Raw genomic sequence first — 19,429 nt, forward strand, 5'->3', positions numbered from 1 at the left:
CTTTGACAAAAAAAAACCTGGAAGCTGATTGGTTTCTATGCACAGCTGCGCCAGATTTTGCACTCTCCAGTTTTAGTAAATCAACTCTATTGCCTCTCACTTCCTGTCGTGTCTACAGCAGGGCTCAAAGTTTCAAGTCATGAGCTACAGTAGGTGACCGCAATATCGGCGAGATTGACACCCGCGAGCCCTGTCACGGGAGCCAGCGCCGAGCAGGAAAGGGAACAAGTGAGCGGCCCCACTCCTGAACCGTACCAGGCCGCATGCCCTCAACATGGGGGGTGGGTGCTTTGGGGAAGGGGTGCGCCCTGCGCCCCCCCACCCCAAGGCACCTTGTCCCCATGTTGATGAGGACAAAGGCCTCTTCCCGACAACCCTGGCCGTTGGTTTTTGGGGTCTGCGAGCGGGGGGCTTGTCGGAATCCGGGAGCCCCCTTTAATAAGGAGGCCCCCAGATCCTGGCCCCCCACCCTATGTGAAAGAGTATGGGGGTACATCGTACCCCTACCCATTCACCTGGGGGAAAAAAGTGTCAATAAAAAAACACACTGGACAGGTTTTTAAAGTAATTTATTAGGCAGCTCCGGGGGGTCTCTTCCGACTTCGGGGGTCTCTTCCGACTCCTCCACCCTCTCTGGCCTCTTCTGCTGCTTCTTCTCCCAGTCTCCAGTTCTTCTCCTGCTCTCCGGTTCTTCTGCCGGGCTCCTCCGCTATCTTCTGTTCTTTTGCCGCTCTTTTGCTAGCGTTGGCCTGGTCTTCTCCGCCATCTTCTTCCCTCCAGTCTTCTTCCGATGTTGACATGACGCTCTTTCCCGCTGTAATGCCATGTGCGAGGTGCGCAACGACTTATATAGGCATGGGGCGTGGTCACCGGGTGATGTCACCCAGTGACCCCGCCCCTTATGACGACAGAAGATAGCGGAGGAGCCCGGCAGAAAACCCGGAGAGCGGGAGAAGAACTGGAGACCGGGAGAAGAGGCCGGAGATCGGGAGAAGAAGCCGGAGAGAGAGGAGGAGTCGGAAGAGACCCCCGAAGTCGGAAGAGACCCCCGGAGCTGCCTAATAAATTACTTAAAAAACCTGTCCAGTGTGTTTTTTTATTGACACTTTTTTCCTCCAGGTGAATGGGTAGGGGTACGATGTACCCCATACTCATCCACATAGGGTGGGGGGCCGGGATCTGGGGGCCCCCCTTATTAAAGGGGGCTCCCGGATTCCGATAAGCCCCCCGCCCGCAGACCCCGACAACCCACGGCCAGGGTTGTCGGGAAGAGGCCCTTGTCCTCATCAACATGGGGACAAGGTGCTTTGGGGTGGGGGGGCCGCAGGGCGCCCCCCTTTCCCCAAAGCACCCCCCCATGTTGAAGGCATGCGGCCTGGTACGGTTCAGGAGGAGTGGGGCTGCTCGCTCGTCCCCACCCCTTTTCCTGACCGGCCGGACTGCGTGCTCGGATAAGGGTCTGGTATGGATTTTGGGGGGACCCCCACGCCGTTTTTTCGGCGTAGGGGGTTCCCCTTAAAATCCATACCAGACCTAAGGGCCTGGTATGCTCCTGGAGGGGAATTCTTTCTTGCGCTCGCTGCAATAGGAAAATGTGTTTTTCCTATTGCAGCCAGCGCGAGATGTACAGTACCCTGTCGCCAAGAAACAGCGAGATGGGAAACACATTCTCGCTGGCAAGTACTGTGCTAGCCAGGTCTTAAGGGTTACTCATCACCAGTCTCCCCACCCAACCCCTACCCTGCCCCGCCCCTAATCCCGCCCCTAAACACGCCCTCGTAAATTATCTCATGAAATGACACTTAAATGTTTTATTCAGAATTAAGTTACAAAAATAAACATGAACAACTTTATCAGTGCAGCCTCACCAGTGCCCACCAGTTCCCACCAATGCAGACTCACCTGTGCCCACCATTGCAGCCTCACCTGTGCCCACCAATGCAGCCTCGCCTGTGCCCATCATTGCAGCGTGACCCCTGCCCACCAATGCAGCATCGCCTGTGCCCATCATTGCAGCGTGACCCCTGCCCACCAATGCAGCATCGCATGTGCCCATCATTGCAGCATGACCTGTCCCCACCAATGCAGCCTTGCCTGTGCCCATCATTGCAGCGTGACCTCTGCCCACCAATGCAGCCTCGCCTGTGCCCATCATTGCAGCGTGACCCCTGCCCACCAATGCAGCATTGCCAGTGCCCATCATTGCAGCATGACCTGTGCCCACCAATGCAGCCTTGGCTGTGCCCATTATTGCAGCGTGCCCTCTGCCCACCAATGCAGCCTCACCTGTGCCCATCATTGCAGCGTGACCAGTGCCCACCAATGCAGACTTACCTGTGCCCACCATTGCAGCCTCACCTGTCCCCACCAATGCAGCCTTGCCTGTGCCCATCATTGCAGTGTGAGCTCTGCCCACCATGCAGCCTCACCTGTGCCCATCATTGCAGCGTGACCTCTGCCCAACAATGCAGCCTCACCTGTGCACATCAATGCAGTGTGACCAGTGCTCACCAATACAGCCTCACCTGTGCCCATCATTGTAGCGTTACCTCTGCCCACCAATGCAGCCTTGCCTGTGCCCATCATTGCAGCGTGACCTCTGCCCACCAATGCAGCCTCACCTGTGCCCATCATTGCAGTGTGACCTGTGCTTACCAATGCAGCCTCACCTGTGCCCATCATTGCAGCGTGACCTGTGGCCACCAATGTATTCTTGCCTGTGCCCATCATTGCAGCGTGACCTCTGCCCACCAATGCAGCCTCGCCTGTGCCCATCATTGCAGTTTGACCTGTGTAGAGGAAGACGCAAGCTTGTCAGATCACAGAGCGGGGATAGGCCGCTGTAACAGCTGACCCGGCGCGTGTGATAGACAGGACACCGGTCCAATGTTGGGATGTGTTCTGTCTGTCACAGGCGCAGGTCAGGAGGTGGGGCTGTGTGTGACCACGAGCCGACGGCAATTCTAATGTAAGCTTTGCAGGGGGCTATCCCTGTTCTGTGATCTGGCAAGCTTGTCTTTTCTTCCACTCTCTCTTACCCTGGGGGTGATAGCTGGGAGAATGACTCCCATCCAACCCCGCATGCCGGCAGTGCTTGCCCCCTTGAACCGAGGCACCCCTCGCCAGAAACAATTTTCCACTCGCAAAATGCGAGTAGGCAAGTGGAAAATTTGAGGGCTGGTCTACAGGACAGGAAGTGAAGGAAAATTTCTTCAATATATGGCTAAATGAAACATGAAAGAGGTTCATATTATCGTAACATTTTTCAGATTTAGAAGAAAAGCTAGTAAGTGCATCTCAGAAATAAGATGCAATCATTCAAGTAGTAATGAGAACCATTCTTCTATGAAAGACGTCAAGATTTTGTAGTCCTTATAGTGGAACCAGGAAGATAGGCAAGTGCCCTGTGAGGTGTCACAGGTCCAGGTGTGCAGTCTTCATTCACCAAAAATTCTCTGAACTGTCGTTTTGTGGTGATGCTGTTGGGACCTGGCCAACTACCATTAAGGAAAATTACCAAGAGAAAAGAGTAGAGATGGGGAAAGAAGGAAATACCTGAGTATTTAGTCTATACCAAATTAAAGGAAAATGGCTTTATATATACGGTACATTGACAACTATCACAGCCAACCTCTATGTATTAACCACTTCAGCCCCGGACCATTTGGCTGGTCAAAGACCAGAGGACTTTTTACAATTCGGCACTGCACTGCTTTAACTGGTAATTGCGCGGTCATGCAATGTTGTACCAAAACAAAATTTGCGTCCTTTTTTCCCACAAATAGAGCTTTCTTTTGATGGTATTTGATTGCCTCTGCGATTTTTATTGTTTGTGATATAAGCGGAAAAAGACCGAATATTTTGAAAAAAAATGATATTTTCTACTTTTTGTTATAAGAAAATCCAATAAACTCAATTTTAGTCATACATTTAGGCCAAAATGTATTCAGCCACATGTCTTTGGTAAAAAAGTAATAGCGTCTACAAGCTAGGGTACATTTCTGGAATTTACGCAACTTTTAGTTTATGACTACCTATCTCATTTCTTGAGTTGCTAAAATATCAGGGCAATACAACCCCCCCCCCCCCCCCCAAATGACCCCATTTTGGAAAGTAGACACCCTAAGGAAATTGCTAAGAGGCATTGAGCCCCTTGAATATTTAATTTTTTGTCCCAAGTGATTGAATAATGACAACAAAAAAAAAGTTGTCACTAAATGATATATTGCTCACAAATGCCATGGTTATATGTGGAATTGCACCCCAAAATACATTTTGCTGCTTCTCCTGAGTACGGGGATACCACATGTGTGGGACTTTTTGGGAGCCTAGCTGCGTACGGGACCCCAAAAACCAATCACTGTCTTCAGGATTTTTAAGGGGCGTACATTTTTGATTTCACTCCTCACTACCTACAGTATCACAGTTTTGAAGGCCATAAAATGCCAAGATGGCACAACCCCCCCCCCAAATGACCCCATTTTGGAAAGTAGACACCCCAAGTTATTTGTTGAGAGGCATGTTGAGTCCATGGAATATTTTATATATTGCCACAAGTTGCGGGAAAATGACAAACTTTTTTTTTTTTTGCACAAAGTTGTCACTAAATGATATGTTGCTCACACATTCTATGGGCATATGTGGAATTACACCCCAAAATACATTCTGCTGCTTCTCCTGAGTACGGGATACCACATATGTGGGACTTTTTGGTAGCCTAGCTGCGTACGGGGCCCCGAAAACCAAGCACCGCCTTCAAGATTTCTAAGGGCGTACATTTTTTATTTCACTCCTCACTACCTATCACAGTTTTGAAGGCCATAAAATGCCAAGATGGCACAAAATGCCAGGACAGTTCAAACCCCCCCCCAAATGACCCCATTTTGGAAAGTAGAAACCCCAAGCTTTTTGCTGAGAGGCATGTTGAGACCATGGAATGTTTTATATTTTGCCACAAGTTGTGGGAAAATTACAAATTTTTTTTTTTTTTTTTTTTGCACAAAGTTGTCACGAAATGATATATTGCTTAAACATACCATGGGCATATGTGGAATTACACCCCAAAATACATTCTGCTGCTTCTCCCGAGTACGGGGATACCACATATGTGGGACTTTTTGGGAGCCTAGCCGCGTACGGGGCCCCGAAAACCAATCACCGGCCAGGCTCCTAAAAAGTCTCACACATGTGGTATCCCCATACTCAGGAGGATTTCTAAGGGCGTACATTTTTTATTTCATTTCTCACTACCTATCACAGTTTGGAAGGCCATAAAATGCCAAGATGGTACAAAACTCCCCCAAATGACCCCATTTTGGAAAGTAGATACCCCTATCTATTTGCTGAGAGGCATGGTGAGTATTTTGCAGCTCTCATTTGTTTTTGAAAATGAAGAAAGAAAAGAAAAATGTATTTTTTTTTCTTTTTTCAATTTTCAAAACTTTGTGTCATGGGTAGTACTTACCGAAGCCGAGATGCCGAGAGCAGCTCGCCCTTGCGACCAAGCGCACCCCTTCCCCCAAAGGTAACACAGGGAACAGGTGGCACATGGAGGCACGGGCCACCAGCAGGGATGAGTTCCTTGGAAAGACTGGAAAGCTGTATGGAGGATTAGCTGAGATCCAGGAACTGGCTGAGGGTCTGGTGCAGGACAGAGGAATCAGGTACCAGAGGAAGTAAACAAGTCAGTGAAACCGTGAAATCCGGGTAAAGCAGGTAAGCAAGTCCATTAGGCAGGCCAAGGGTCAAACACTGGTAGGCAGATCAAGCAAAGTCCGTTAGGCAGGCCGAGGGTCAAACACTGGTAGGCAGATCAAGCAAAGTCCGTTAGGCAGGCCGAGGGTCAAACACTGGTAGGCAGATCAAGCAAAGTCCATTAGGCAGGCCGAGGTTCAGATCAAGGAGAGCAGCATCGTAGTCAGGAACAGTCCGGGTCACAGCAGGTAGTCAGGTATGGCAAACTGGAAACAGGCACAAGACAGGAAGTTGACGACAAACCAGCAACCCGACTGACCACCAGAGCCCACCAGAGCCCGACTGACCACCAGAGCCACTCTTCTAACCACTTGACACTTTTTGTTTACATGAAAAAAAAATTTTTTTTTGCAAGAAAATTACTTTGAGCCCCCAAACATTATATATTTTTTTAAAGCAAAGGTCCTACAGATTAAAATGGTGGGTGTTTCATTTTTTTTTTTCATACAGTATTTGCGCAGCGATTTTTCAAACTAACTTTTTTTGGAAAAAACACACTTTTTTTTAATTTTAATGCACTGAAACACACTATATTGCCCAAATGTTTGATGAAATAAAAAAGATGATCTTAGGCTGAGTACATGGATACCAAACGCGACATGCTTTAAAATTGCGCACAAATGTGCATCGGTGACAAACTACATACATTTTTAAAAGCTTTTAAAAGCCTTTACAGGTTACCATTTTAGATTTACAGAGGGGGTCTACTGCTAAAATTACTGCCCTCGATCTGACCTTCGTGGTGATACCTCACATGCATGGTGCAATTGCTGTTTACATATGACGCCAGACCGACACTTGCGCTTGCCTTCGCGCGAGAGCAGGGGGGGACAGGGGTGCTTTTTTTTTTAATTACTTTTTTGCTTTTTTATCTTATTTTTAAACAGTTCCTTTCATTTTTTTTTTAATCATTTTTGTTGTTATCTCAGGGAATATAAATATCCCCTATGATAGCAATAGGTAGTGACAGGTACTCTTTTTTGAAAAAATTGGGGTCTATTAGACCCTAGATCTCTCTTCTGCCCTCAAAGCATCTGACCACACCAAGATCAGTGTGATAAAATGCTTTCCCAATTTCCCAATGGCGCTGTTTACATCCAGCAAAATCTAAGTCATGAAATGCTCGTAGCTTCCGTTTTCTTAGGCCATAGAGATGATTGGAGCCGTTCTGGTCTCTGATCAGCTCTATGATCAGCTGGCGGAACCACCAGCTGCATTCTCAGGTTCCCTGTTGGGACAGGAGAGCCAGAGAAAACCATGGAAGATGGTGGGGGGGGGGGGTCATTCCCTCCCACTGCTCGTAAAAATAGTCTAGAGGCTAATTAGCCACTAGGATTGCTTTTACATGAAAGCCGACCTCTGGCTGAAAAGAATGATACCAAGATGATACCTAAACCTACAGGCATCATTCTGGTATAACCACTCAAAGTCCAGCAACATAACAGTACGTTGCTGGTCCTTGTTGGGCATATATTGTAATCTTTTTTTCATGCAGCCTGTGGGCTGAACGAAAAAAAGAGATTGATCGGTGGGTATGCCCACCATTAGAATACCTCCCTTCATCCTCCCACTTCTAATGATGGGCATACATGCACCATTTATATATGCTGAAGCATGGGGGCATCCGCCCGCAAAAGTTAGGAGCAAATCGCTCCTCCACCCCTGCTGCCCCCATGCTTTGGCATATATGCTCTTTTTTTTTAACTGTGGTGGTGAAATCACCTCCTACAGCGCTGGAGTCATGGCTTTATGTATTGTGGGAGCAAGTGCTGTTGCTGTCAAGATAAATAAATCTGCGCTGCAACTGAATGGCGTACCTGCTAAGCAAATGATGGTTAACAATAAAACAAAGTAACATTACAGTATAACAGTAATGCCCCGTACACACGGTCGGACATTGATCGGACATTCCGACAACAAATTCCTAGGATTTTTTCCGACTTGTCTTGCATAGACATGGTCACACAAGGTTGTTGGAAAATCCGATCATTCTGAACATAGTGACGTAAAACACGTACGTTGGGACTATAAACGGGGCAGTAGCCAATAGCTTTCATCTCTTTATTTATTCTGAGCATGCGTGGCACTTTGTGCGTCGGATTTGTGTACACACGATCAGAAATCCCGACAACGGATTTTGTTGTCGGAAAATTTTATAGCAAGCTCTCAAACTTTGTGTGTCGGAAAATCCGATGGAAAATGTGTGATGGAGCCCACACACGGTCGGAATTTCCGACAACAAGGTCCTATCACACATTTTCCGTCAGAAAATCCGACCGTGTGTACGGGGCATAAGACTTACCATACCTGCAAAGCAAATACAAAAAATATAGTAAATAATAAAACATTTTTTAACGCAATCTGGGCCTAAAATATATATATGCCGAAGCATGGCGGCATCTGCCCCAAAAGGAAGGAGCAAATCGCTCCTCCACCCCTGCTGCCCCTATGCTTCGGCATATATGCTCTTTTTTTTTTAACTGTGGTCGGTGAAATCACCTCCTACAGCGCTGGAGTCACAGCTTTATCTATCATGGGAGCAAACGCTGTTGCTGTCAAGATAAATAAATCTGCGCTGCAGCTTAATGACGTACCTGCTAAGCAAATGATGGTTAACAATAAAACAAACATTACAGTATAACATACCATACCTGCAAAGCAAATACAATAAAACATAGTAAAAATAAAACCGAGAGAGAACATAAGAGAGAGAACAATAGAGAGAGAGAGAAGAAAAATGCAACCACAACTATTTTTGGCTTTTTTATTTTTAATTTTTTTTGTGTTTTTGTGTTTTTTTTCACTTTTTTCACTTTTATAAAAACTGTAAGAAAAAAAACTATAAACTGAACGTTGAAGATTAGGGTCTCTCAAAATGTGATGGCCATCACATCTTTCGAGACCCCAAGACCCTGTGTATGTGTGCCTATGACTGTGTGGTGCTGTACCCTACGCTAATACTCAACTAGTGTCTGATAGCGTTCAGAACAGTCACCAATGCAAAGACCAGGTTGGTCAGGACAGAAGGGACAATAAAAGCGGGTGTCACGCCTAAATCCGCGCTTTCTACAGACGCGACATCTTCTTTGGGGGTTTCTTTGGGTAGGGGTACCAGAGAGGACATGCGTAAAATGCCTCTTATGCAGCCAGCTTACTGCATTTGCACTGGGAAGTTGGCCCAGAGCACCGTCTGGAAACAGAAGGGCTCTGATGATCTCTTTGTGGAATTTAAGGTAGGATTCAGTCCGTCCTGAAGCTCTGTATAGCACATGAGCGTTCAGCAAAGCCAATTTAAATAAGTATACAGACACTTTTTTATACCAGCGTCTGGCCTTACGGGCAATTAGGTACAGCGCCAACAACTGGTCGCTGAGGTCCACCCCTCCCATATTTTGTTTATATTCGTGGACAGAGGGGTTTCTCCACAACACCAGTCGCCGTAGTAATTTGGACAGTCGTGTCTGCATGAAGGGAGGTAAGAACGAAAACATTCTTATTATCCCTCCACTTCACAGTGAGCAAATTATTACATCTCAAGCAGGCTCTCTCCCCCAGCCCGTTTGCAGGGATCAGGCCTGACTCTGCAAACACTGTAGTTATGTGTGTTTAGTGTTTTGTAAGTGACAGTGATCATTCGATACTGCACTTGGGTGGGCTGGGCTGAGAAGAGGGGCTAAACGCAGGTGCTAGCAGGTATCTGAGCTGATCCCGCTAACACTGCGTTTTTGGGAACCCTAAACTGTTGGGGACGCTAATATAGTTCTGATCAGATCAGATATTGATCTGTTCAGACACTATATTACTAAGGGAGGCGTATGGTGCGTGCATGGGTGTTAGCGGTACTGGCACTAACCTGACACTGCCTGGGGCGACGCAGACTCTATCTGACCCTAAAACGTAACTTTGATCACGCTATAAAAAAATAACTAGCTAAACTGCATCACCCGTGACACTTATACTGTGATCACAGGTGACGGGGGTTAATCAAGGGTTTAAACCTTTATTGGGGGGTTAGGGGGGGGTCCCTAGTCCTATCTGGGCCTAAGACTAATTACCCTAACACTGATTAGTGTCACTAATGACACTAGTACAGCGATCAAAAAAAATCTGATTGCTGTACTGGGTGACACAGTGACAGGTGGTGATCGAGGGTGATCGGGGGGTGATCGGGGGATGAATGTGTGCCTAAGTGACCTGGTGTCAGTGTAGTGTTGGTGCAACTCACTTTTCTGATGCTCTCGCCTCTCGGTCTGGAACAGAAAAGATCGACACGAGGGAGATGACATCACTTCCCCCGCCGTAGCATGCCGTAACACGCCGCTCGCCCGCCATAACATATTAGGATGTTCTTTTTATCCATGAGAAGGAACGCAGCAAAATATTGTGGAAGATGTAGTTTGGAGGAGGAAGTGACTCTGTTAGCTGGATAAACTCTGAACTACAATACAAACAATGCAAAGTGCACAGCATTGCCTGCTGGGAGCAGTAATAAAAGGATCGGCGCGGCCTGATTTCAGCCTCTCTGGGCGCCATTTCAACACCTGCCAGCAGGAGGTCTGTGTGTGACCAGGAGTGAGACACTGTGGCCTATACAGCATGGAGCCGAGTCGCCAACCTCTGAGGGATCTCAGAGTACTTCTTTGCCATCCTAGCAAGCGGATCGATCTGTGTTTCAGAACTACTGGAAGCCCCTGCACTTCAGCCCACCCGGAGTTGCAGCACAGCACGGCGGTGCCATTTTCCCCAGACAGAGACATCAGGAGGGGATTCCGGATGGCGCCTTACAGTCTTTGAGTCTATTGTGGTGAGAGGGCACCTACCCATTCCAGTAGACATTTTAAAGCCCAGTGTCCCCAAAGGAGAGTGAATGCCGAACTGTTGGAGAAGTTGGTGAAGCTATTGTAGAAGTTGCTGAAAGATCAGCCGGCGGAAAACTCCAGGGGGACTCAGTGAGGGAGCCAACTGAGAACCCTGATGATAAACAGAGCTCCAGGAAACAAATAAAGAGAGGGGCCAGAACGAGACCGCAAAAGGAAAGAGTGGTTCGATCACCCTGGTCATTCCTACAGTCAAGCAATCTGGCACCGGGGTCAGGGAGTCAGCGTGGAGCCGAGTCGCCAACCTCTGAGGGATCTCAGAGTGATTCTTTGCCATCCTAGCAAGCAGATCGGTCTGCGTTTCAGAACTACTGGAAACCCCTGCACTTCAGCCCACCCGGAGTTGCAGCAGAGCACGGCGGCGCCATTTTCACCAGACGGAGACATCAGGAAGGGATTCCAGACGAAGCCTCACAGCCTTTGAGTCTATTGTGGTGAGAGGGCACCTGCCCATTCCAGTAGAGAATACAGTATTGCTGAGTGAGTTCTTTTTACAGACTGCTAGTGAGACTTGTAGTTCCACGGAGGTGAATCTACTTCTTCACAAGCATCATACAAGTGAACTTTGAGCTTTGTTCTTTCCCCTGCACTGTAAGGTCAGTACTGCATTACACTCACACATAAAGAGGAATGTACAAGTGATATATTTCTTCAGTTAAGCAATTATTGACATACCATTTATTCTACAGTCAAGTCATTTCTTCTCCTTTGTTTTGTGGATTACAAATACTGCAGTTTAAACAACAGGCTAGCTGAAGATATCTGGAACTAAAGAACTTTTACCATCTTCCTTTTTTTTGCCAAGCGCTGCTGTTCAACTTGTAGTTTGAACTTTAAATTACAGCCTAGGGGGAGTAATTGAGTACATGTTAGACATTACATTGTGTTCTTGAATGTAAGGAATATTGTATTGCAATTTGGTGTGTGTATTGTGGCCTCAGTGGGAAGGAGTTTAATATAAGTATTTAAAGATATAGAATACTTATCCCACTGTACACCTGTTTACATATACTCCTAGAGGTGACTATAAGGTTAACAGTTTTGCATATCTGAATTAAGTGATATTAACTGTCAATTATCGTTTGTGTTTATTCATACTGTTCATTGTGTTCCATTATTCACTCTAGTAAACTTTCTGAGTGGTTCAGTGACATTGTGTGAGTTTCTCATCCTATTCGGTTTATAATTTTTATTGATTTTACATAGGAAATACAAAGTACAATTTTGAGATTGTACGTCGTGCAACGACGTTTGATTAAACAATATAAGATATAAACATAAGTCCACAAACAGTGTTTAAATGTAACCAGTAGTAAACATGCATTGGTGAGGGTATTAATGAGTATATTCAGTCCATTCCGCTGGAGGGGTACCCCATGTGGGATCTTTAGTGCCCCTGAAGCGGAGAGGCCTGTCCGCATATTCAAACATGTTCACCGTACTTATCTATTAAGAACTATTTGATTTGAATGTAAATGTCTCCCAGTAGAGTTGCAAATATTGCTCGGTCAAGAAAGTGAAATCTAAGGTGTCGTGCTACTATGTGGGGTGTGCAGTTTTAGTCCAATCAGTCCATGGTTGCCAGTTTTTGTGTGCTTTTGCTGCATGGCCTGTGTACTCTGCAGCTGTTATCTCATAGCTGCAGTGCAGGGCCACTGTGTCTACAACTTGGGTTAATGTCGGGGGATTGTCAGATTTCCATTGTCTAGCAATATTGAGTCTGGCCGCCAGTAGAATATGTGTAACTATTAGTCTGAATGTAGGGTGTATTTCTTCTATATTTAAGTTTAAAATTGCAAGTGCCGGTAGTGGATGGATCTTGGTGCGGGTTACTTGTGATAGTAAGTGGAAAACATTTTCCCAGTATTTCTTAAGGGCAGAGCATGACCAGAATACATGGAATAGATCACTTGAGGAGGATTTGCATCTCCAACAAGTGTTGGGAATTTGTGGGTTAAAGGATGTTACTCTAGCTGGTGTCATGTACCAACGCAAGGATATCTTCTGGGTCAGTTTCCAGAGGGCCACGCATTTGGTGGCTGTATATATGGACTTGAGGGCTTGGTGCCATTGATCATTTGAGTAGGTGTACGCAAGAACAATGTCCACCTGTGATGTGGTTTCAGTTTTGAGAAGATGCATTTTTGGTGTAGGATGATGTAAAAGTAAGAGATTCCTTTTGTTTTCATGTTAGGTTAGGGTTGGTGAGGTAGTCCAAGGTTTTAGGTTGGATACAATATAGAGGGAGGGGGATAGTTCTCAGGCAGTGGTGTATACGGAGGTAGGTATAGTATTCGATCGAAGGCAGAGTGTATTCTGATTGTAGTTGGGAGAATGGTTTGATGTGGTTATCATGCAATAGCTCGTGCAGAAAATGGATGCCATTGAGGTTCCATGTTGAAAATGAGAGTTCAGGCATTAGGTGTAGCAAGGCGTTTAAGGGGATATGGGAATGCATCTTTGTGGGGGTAAATGGCAAGAGGGTTGACATTTTCTTCCATGCATGAGCCGTGGCCTTCATAGTTGGTGATATGGCTGTTGGGATTATGGTGCCTAGCGGTATGCTAAGTATCCATGTTGTTAGGTTAGAGTGGGTGAGTGAAGCTTTCTCTATTTGTCCCCATAGTGTTGACGGATAGGTTTGAAACCAAGAGGGAAGTTGGGCTAGGATGGTTGCCAAGTGATAATCCTCAAAATCTATGGAACCCATACCGCCCTCTAGTTTGTGTTTAGTCAGATTTGAATGGGCACATCTTGGTTTTTTGTCTTTCCATAGAAACTTGTTAAAGATCGTACGAAGAGATCTAAAGAAGGAGACGGGTAGAGGGATGGGTAGAGCCCTGAAATGGTACAAGATTTGGGGGAGGCATATCATCTTGAATGCTGCAAGTCTACCTGTCCATGAAATTTCGTGTTTTGATATTTGTTGTGATGTCGCTTGAATGTGTTGAAGAAGGGGCAAGAAGTTACAGTGGTATATGTGTTTGGTTTTCCGTGGTAATTGGATGCCTAGGTAGGTAATGTCAGTGTCGGCCCACGCAAATGGGTATTGTAGCTGTAAAAGGTTTTTCGTGGTAACGTCAATATTAAAGTCTAATATAAAGGACTTAGTCGTATTCACTTTATAGTACGATATCGAGCTGAACCAGTTTAGCAGTTTTTGCACGTCAACCAGGGAAGCAGTCGGATTGGTAAGGATGAGAATCACATTGTCAGCAAATAGACTGATTTTATGGTGGGAGCTGCCAATTTTTAGACCTGAGATATGTGTGTGGGAGCGGACATGTTCCGCAAGTGGTTCCATTAGCATATTGAATATGAGGGGGGATAGGGGGCACCCCTGTCGGGTACCATTAGTAATGGAGAATGGGCGTGAAAGCATGCCCTCTACATATACCTGGGCCTCAGGTTTGGAATAGAGTGCCATGATGGCGCTCAGAATGGTGCCCTGGAACCCAAATTTCTGCAGAACCGCTTTCAAATAGGACCAGTGAACTCTATCAAACGCCTTCTCTGCATCCAGAGATAGAAGCAGAGAAGGCGTTCCAGTGCACTCTATATGGTGGATGAGGTCAATCATCCGTCTAGTGGCGTCAGAAGTCTGTCTGCCTTTCGTGAACCCGGTTTGGTCTTGGTGGATAAGGGTGGGCATGATTGTAATTAGTCTTGTTGCAATTGTTTTAGCGTAAATTTTGAGGTCCAGGTTTAACAATGAGATTGGGCGGAAATTTTGTGGGACGTTGGGCTGCTTCCCTGGTTTCGGTAGCGTTATAATGAAAGCTTTTAAATATTCACTGGAGAAATTGGAAGAGGAGGCAGCGTTGTTGAAAAGGTCAGTGAGGTGAGGGGTTAACTGTGGGGAGAATTGCTTATAGTATTCCCCGGTCAAGCCGTCTGGTCCTGTTGCTTTTCCACTGGGTAGCGAGGTTATGGCATTTTTAATTTCATGTTCAGTGAAAGGGGCGTTAAGGGCGGATAGTTGGTCCATATTTAGTCTGGGTAGATTTATTTTGTTGAGAAATGCGTCTATGTCAGTTATTGTGGGTTGTGGGGTATGAGGGTCTCTTTTTAGGTTGTATAAATCTCCATAATATGCACTAAAGGCATCAGCTATATCCTGGGGATTACTTAGGGAGATTTTCGTGTGTGGGTGAATCAGTTGACCAATTTTAGATTTTGTGTGTCTACCTTTGATGCGTTGTGCTAATTTCTTTCCTGCTTTATATGAGGTGGAATAGGTAGATGCTTTAACTTTCCTTAAAAGGAATTCATATGAGTGCAGGAGTAGGGATCTTAATTCCTGTCGTAGGGATAGAAGTTGATTTGTCTGAGAGTCATGAGGGTTTTTTTTATGTCTTGATTCTAGGGCCGTTATTTGAGCTGTCAGTTCATCTATGCGCTGCGTCCTCTTACGTCTATGATGGGAGCTCAATTTAATTAGCATTCCCCTCATATACGCCTTATGTGTGCTCCACACCACGGCAGGGTCGGGCACTGAGCCCCTATTTAGTGTGAAAAAATCAGTGATTTGTTCTGATATTTCTGGCGCATATTTGTCATGTTGAATAATAAAGTTGTTTGCTCGCCATAAAAATGTGTTGTGTTGTAAGTTGGAGTCTTGGATTGTGATTGAGATAGGGGCATGGTCCGACCATGTCGTGGTGTGGAACACAGAGCTGGATATTTTTTGTAGAATACATTTATCAGTGAGAAAAAGGTCAATTCTCGAATACGAATTGTGTCTGGAAGAAAAAAAAGTGAAGTCCCGTACTGAGCCATGGTGGCATCGCCAAACATCATATAGATCGTGGGAGGATAGAAATGCTCTTAGGGGTGATTCCCTTCTTTTTGTTGCTGACGTGGAGTCCATGGTTGCATCTGGGACTTGATTGAAGTCTCCACATAGAATCATGTGACCCTTTTGGATAGGTCTGGCTGCGTTTAGAACTTTGCGGAGAAATTTCATTTGACGAAAGTTTGGGGCATAGACGTTTATGATAGAGTAAGTCACTTTGTTGATGATGCATACTAGAATAATATAGCGACCTTCAGGATCAGTGAGTACATCTAATAGTTGGAAGTGAACAGTGTCCTTAATTGCGATCATGACCCCTCTGGTTTTCATGGAGTGTGATGCGTAAAAAATATGGGGAAATTGATGGTTTTTGCAGAGGGAGGAGTGGAGTGGTAACAGGTGTGTTTCCTGGACACACAATATGTCACTATGGAACTCTGCGGCACTTTTCCAAAGTGAGTGACGTTTGGCGGGATGGTTTAACCCATTGGTGTTTAACGATAGAATATTGAGCGGCATCTTGTGGGGGTGTGGGTGGTAAGTGGTGTAGATGGCACTTATGGTTAGATGATATATTGAGGTTCAAAGGAGATCTGGACCCGGAATCCAGGTGAAGATGAGCCGGGGTTCGAGATTCGGAAGTCATTTAGGCTAGTAGAAGAAGGGTGATGCGACGTGGCTCTGAAGCGGCTTGGAGGAGAGATTCAGTTGCAGGCTTGTGGTTGCCCGGTTAGCTGTATGGAGGGTGGACTGTAAGACTGCGAATAGAGCAATATGTTAAAGAGCACAGTAGTGGAAGTCAATAGGAGAACATTAATCTCAAAAAAGAGAAAAAAAAGAATAACCAAAGATAAAATAGCAACTGGAAACAATATAAGTGAGATGCTCTGTTGGTGGATGATTCGGTGTATCTTTCGCTATGGGTATAGCAAATGGTGGCTAAGAGGGGGTGTTGAACACCGTGGTTTCCTCTAAGTGGGGTGCACAAAGTTAATAACACGGGAAGAAGAGATCAGGAGTAACAAGTTGTCAGTGCTCAGGGGAGCTGTAATGACGATTGCTGGCCACGCGTAGCATTGAAAGGATCATCCTTCAGTGGAAAGTATGCTCCAGGTGTCTACGGGATGTATTGGGGCCTCTGTCTGGAGGGGTTTCTTGTGGCAGATCTGGAATTATTCCCCAGGAGTGGAGGAGTTTTAGGCCTTGTCAAGATTTCCGATGGTATGGTTTTGACCATTGCGCACTAGGAGTATGGTGGCTGGGTATCGCCATTTATATGGTATTTTGTGATCTTGTAGACATTTAGTGATCGGGTTCATCTGTCTTCTCATTTGGAGAGTGTACTTGGACAGATCTGGGAAGAATTGAATTTCAGTGTAGGGAGCTGGTAAGGGTGTTTTAGCTTTTACTCCCATGAGGAGTTTTTCCTTTATGTGGTAGAAGTGGATCCTCATCAGCACGTCTCTGGGGACCGAGGCTGCAAAGTGTGACGGTTTAGCGATTCTGTGTATTCTATCGATAATCACATCTCGTGGAGATGCTTCGGGGATAACAATGTGCATTAATTCTTTTGCGTAACGCGGGAGGTCTGCGGGTAGTACACTCTCAGGGATTCCTCTCAGTTTAACATTGTTCCTGCGAGACCTGTCTTCTAAATCGGCCAGCTTGGCACGCATCCTTGACTGCTCTTCTTTGACTTCATCATAAGTATCAATGATGACATTCACTGTAGAGGTACAGGCATTTAGGCCTTTTTCAGTGTTAGTCACCCTGTCATCCAGTGAGTGGATGTCAGAGGTGATTTTGTGAAACATGGATGAGAGGTCTGTCATTAGGGATGATTGCAGAGAGAGGAGCATATCTTTTAATGTTGTGTCCATAACTGGCTGCCCTGAGGTGGGGAAGGCAGCCATGGATGAGTGTAAGGCCTGGTCTATGGAGAGAGGAATAGGAGCCTGGGCCTCGATTTGTGGACGCTGCGTCCAGTGCTGCGGTGTGTCTAACCGCATTTTAGCTTTGGCTGGGCTGGCAGGGAGAGGGTCACCCTCAGGGGGATAGTGGGGCTCAGCAGCAGTACCTGGAGTCAGTTGTTCGTTTGCGATGGCATCCGGGAGGTCAGTATAGGAGACTCGCGGCGCGGCCTGGTCGGCGCCATCTTGCGATCCGGTGTGCGCCGGCTTGTAAGCAAATTCTGTGAGTTTTTGGGGTATATGTTCGGTAATTCTTTTCCTGGATGATTGCATCTTGCTCTGGTGGATGAATGGAGCGAGGATGGTGCGGATGTGGGTCGTGATGGCGGCCTGTTGTGGCGGATTGTGTCCCCTGGCTGACGAGCTGCAGGCTTAAGCGTCCATCTTCTTCTCCGGTCGGCCACGCCCCCCAGTTTCTCATCCTATTGCAGAATGGAACCCAAGGTGTCAGAGCTAAGAGAGGATCTGCAGAGTCAGGGTAGCCAGTGGGGTATAGAGTCAATCAGCAGCCCTCACGGGGGTACCGCTACACAATCCTATACCCACAGTTGATCCAGAGGAAGGAAAAAACCCAGCAAAGCGTGATCCAATTTGCTCCAGCAGGGGAAGAAATCCCTTCATGATGCCCCCAAGAGCCATTCAGATATTCTCTGGATCAACATTACCTATAAATGTTAGAATCCACTTATAATATGTACATTTAGGAAAGAATCCAGGCTTTTTTTAAAGCAATCTACTGAGATGGCCAGAATCACCAGAATACCCCCATATTTGGAGATTAAATCTCTTTTCCTCTAGACTTAAAGAGGTTGTAAACCTTGGGAGAAAAAAAGAACAAACCCTGCATGACAAAGCCATACTAGCTCATTATGAAATACTTACCTTAGAACAATGCCCTGGATCAGCATCGGCCCTCTGATTACAGAGCGGACATCTCCCACCGGAGTTAATTCCGGATTCACGGCTCCGGCCAATCACAGCGCTGAAGTCACTCCCGCGCATGCGCAAGTGTCGCGTTTCTTCAGTACGCATGCGCCAATGACGTCGACAGCAGTGCATATACTGAATATCTCCTAAACTGTGCAAGTTTAAGAGATATTCAAGGTACCTACAGGTAAGCCTTGTTATAGGCTTGCCTATAGGTAAAAGTGGTGTAACAGGGTTTACAACCACTTTAAAGAGTGCCCCTTGTCCTCTGTGATGACCTTAAATTGAATAACTCAACACCAAGATCACTATATGGACCACTTATTTATTAATACACGTTGATCATATCCAGCCCCCCCCCCCCCCCCCTTAATCTCCTGTTCTAAAAAGAGAATAAATTCAGTTCCTCTAATCTTTCCTCATAGCTGAGTTCCTTCATGCCTCTTATCAGTTTGGTTGCCCTTCTCTGCATTCTCTCCAGTTCCCTGATATCCTTTTTTGTGGCTTCTTCAGGAACGTTGGCATTTAATCATCGTAAGAAAAGTTTAAAACACACCATCGACACATTTCGAGGTGTCACTAAAGGAAAAAATGTCCATGTGTCAGTGGTGTCACTTGAAGGAAAATGTGGCCCTGCTTCGCTGGTGTCACTTGAAGGAAAAAATGTTTCTGCTTCAATGGCATCACTTGAAGAAAAAATTGTTGCTGTGACGGTGGTGTCATGAAAGAAAAATGGGCACTGTGGCAGTGGCGTTGCTAAGAGAATAAATAGTTCTGCATCAATGTCAGTGGAAATAAATGTCCTTGCATCACTGGTGTCAGTCTGAGGAGGACTGGTGTCAGTGGGATGTAAGAGGGGAGGGGAGCAGGGCTCTGATGGGTGCATGGAACAACAGGGGATCTAAGGGAGCTCTGAGGGTGGAATGGGGGCTTAAAGTGCTCATTCAGAATCTGTGTTACCATCATTGCTGCCCCGTGGTGGATTGCTTTTCAGAGGCAGTGAAGAGGTGATATGTCACCCAGCTGCCTTTGCAAAGTCTTGTTTTCGTATAGTCCTAAAATAGCTATAATATGCTATAAAATGGTTATCGGTTTTTAAAGTCCAT

The sequence above is a fragment of the Aquarana catesbeiana genome, linkage group LG12, assembly GCF_042186555.1.
Source record: "Aquarana catesbeiana isolate 2022-GZ linkage group LG12, ASM4218655v1, whole genome shotgun sequence".
In the NCBI taxonomy this organism is placed as follows: Eukaryota; Metazoa; Chordata; class Amphibia; order Anura; family Ranidae; genus Aquarana; species Aquarana catesbeiana.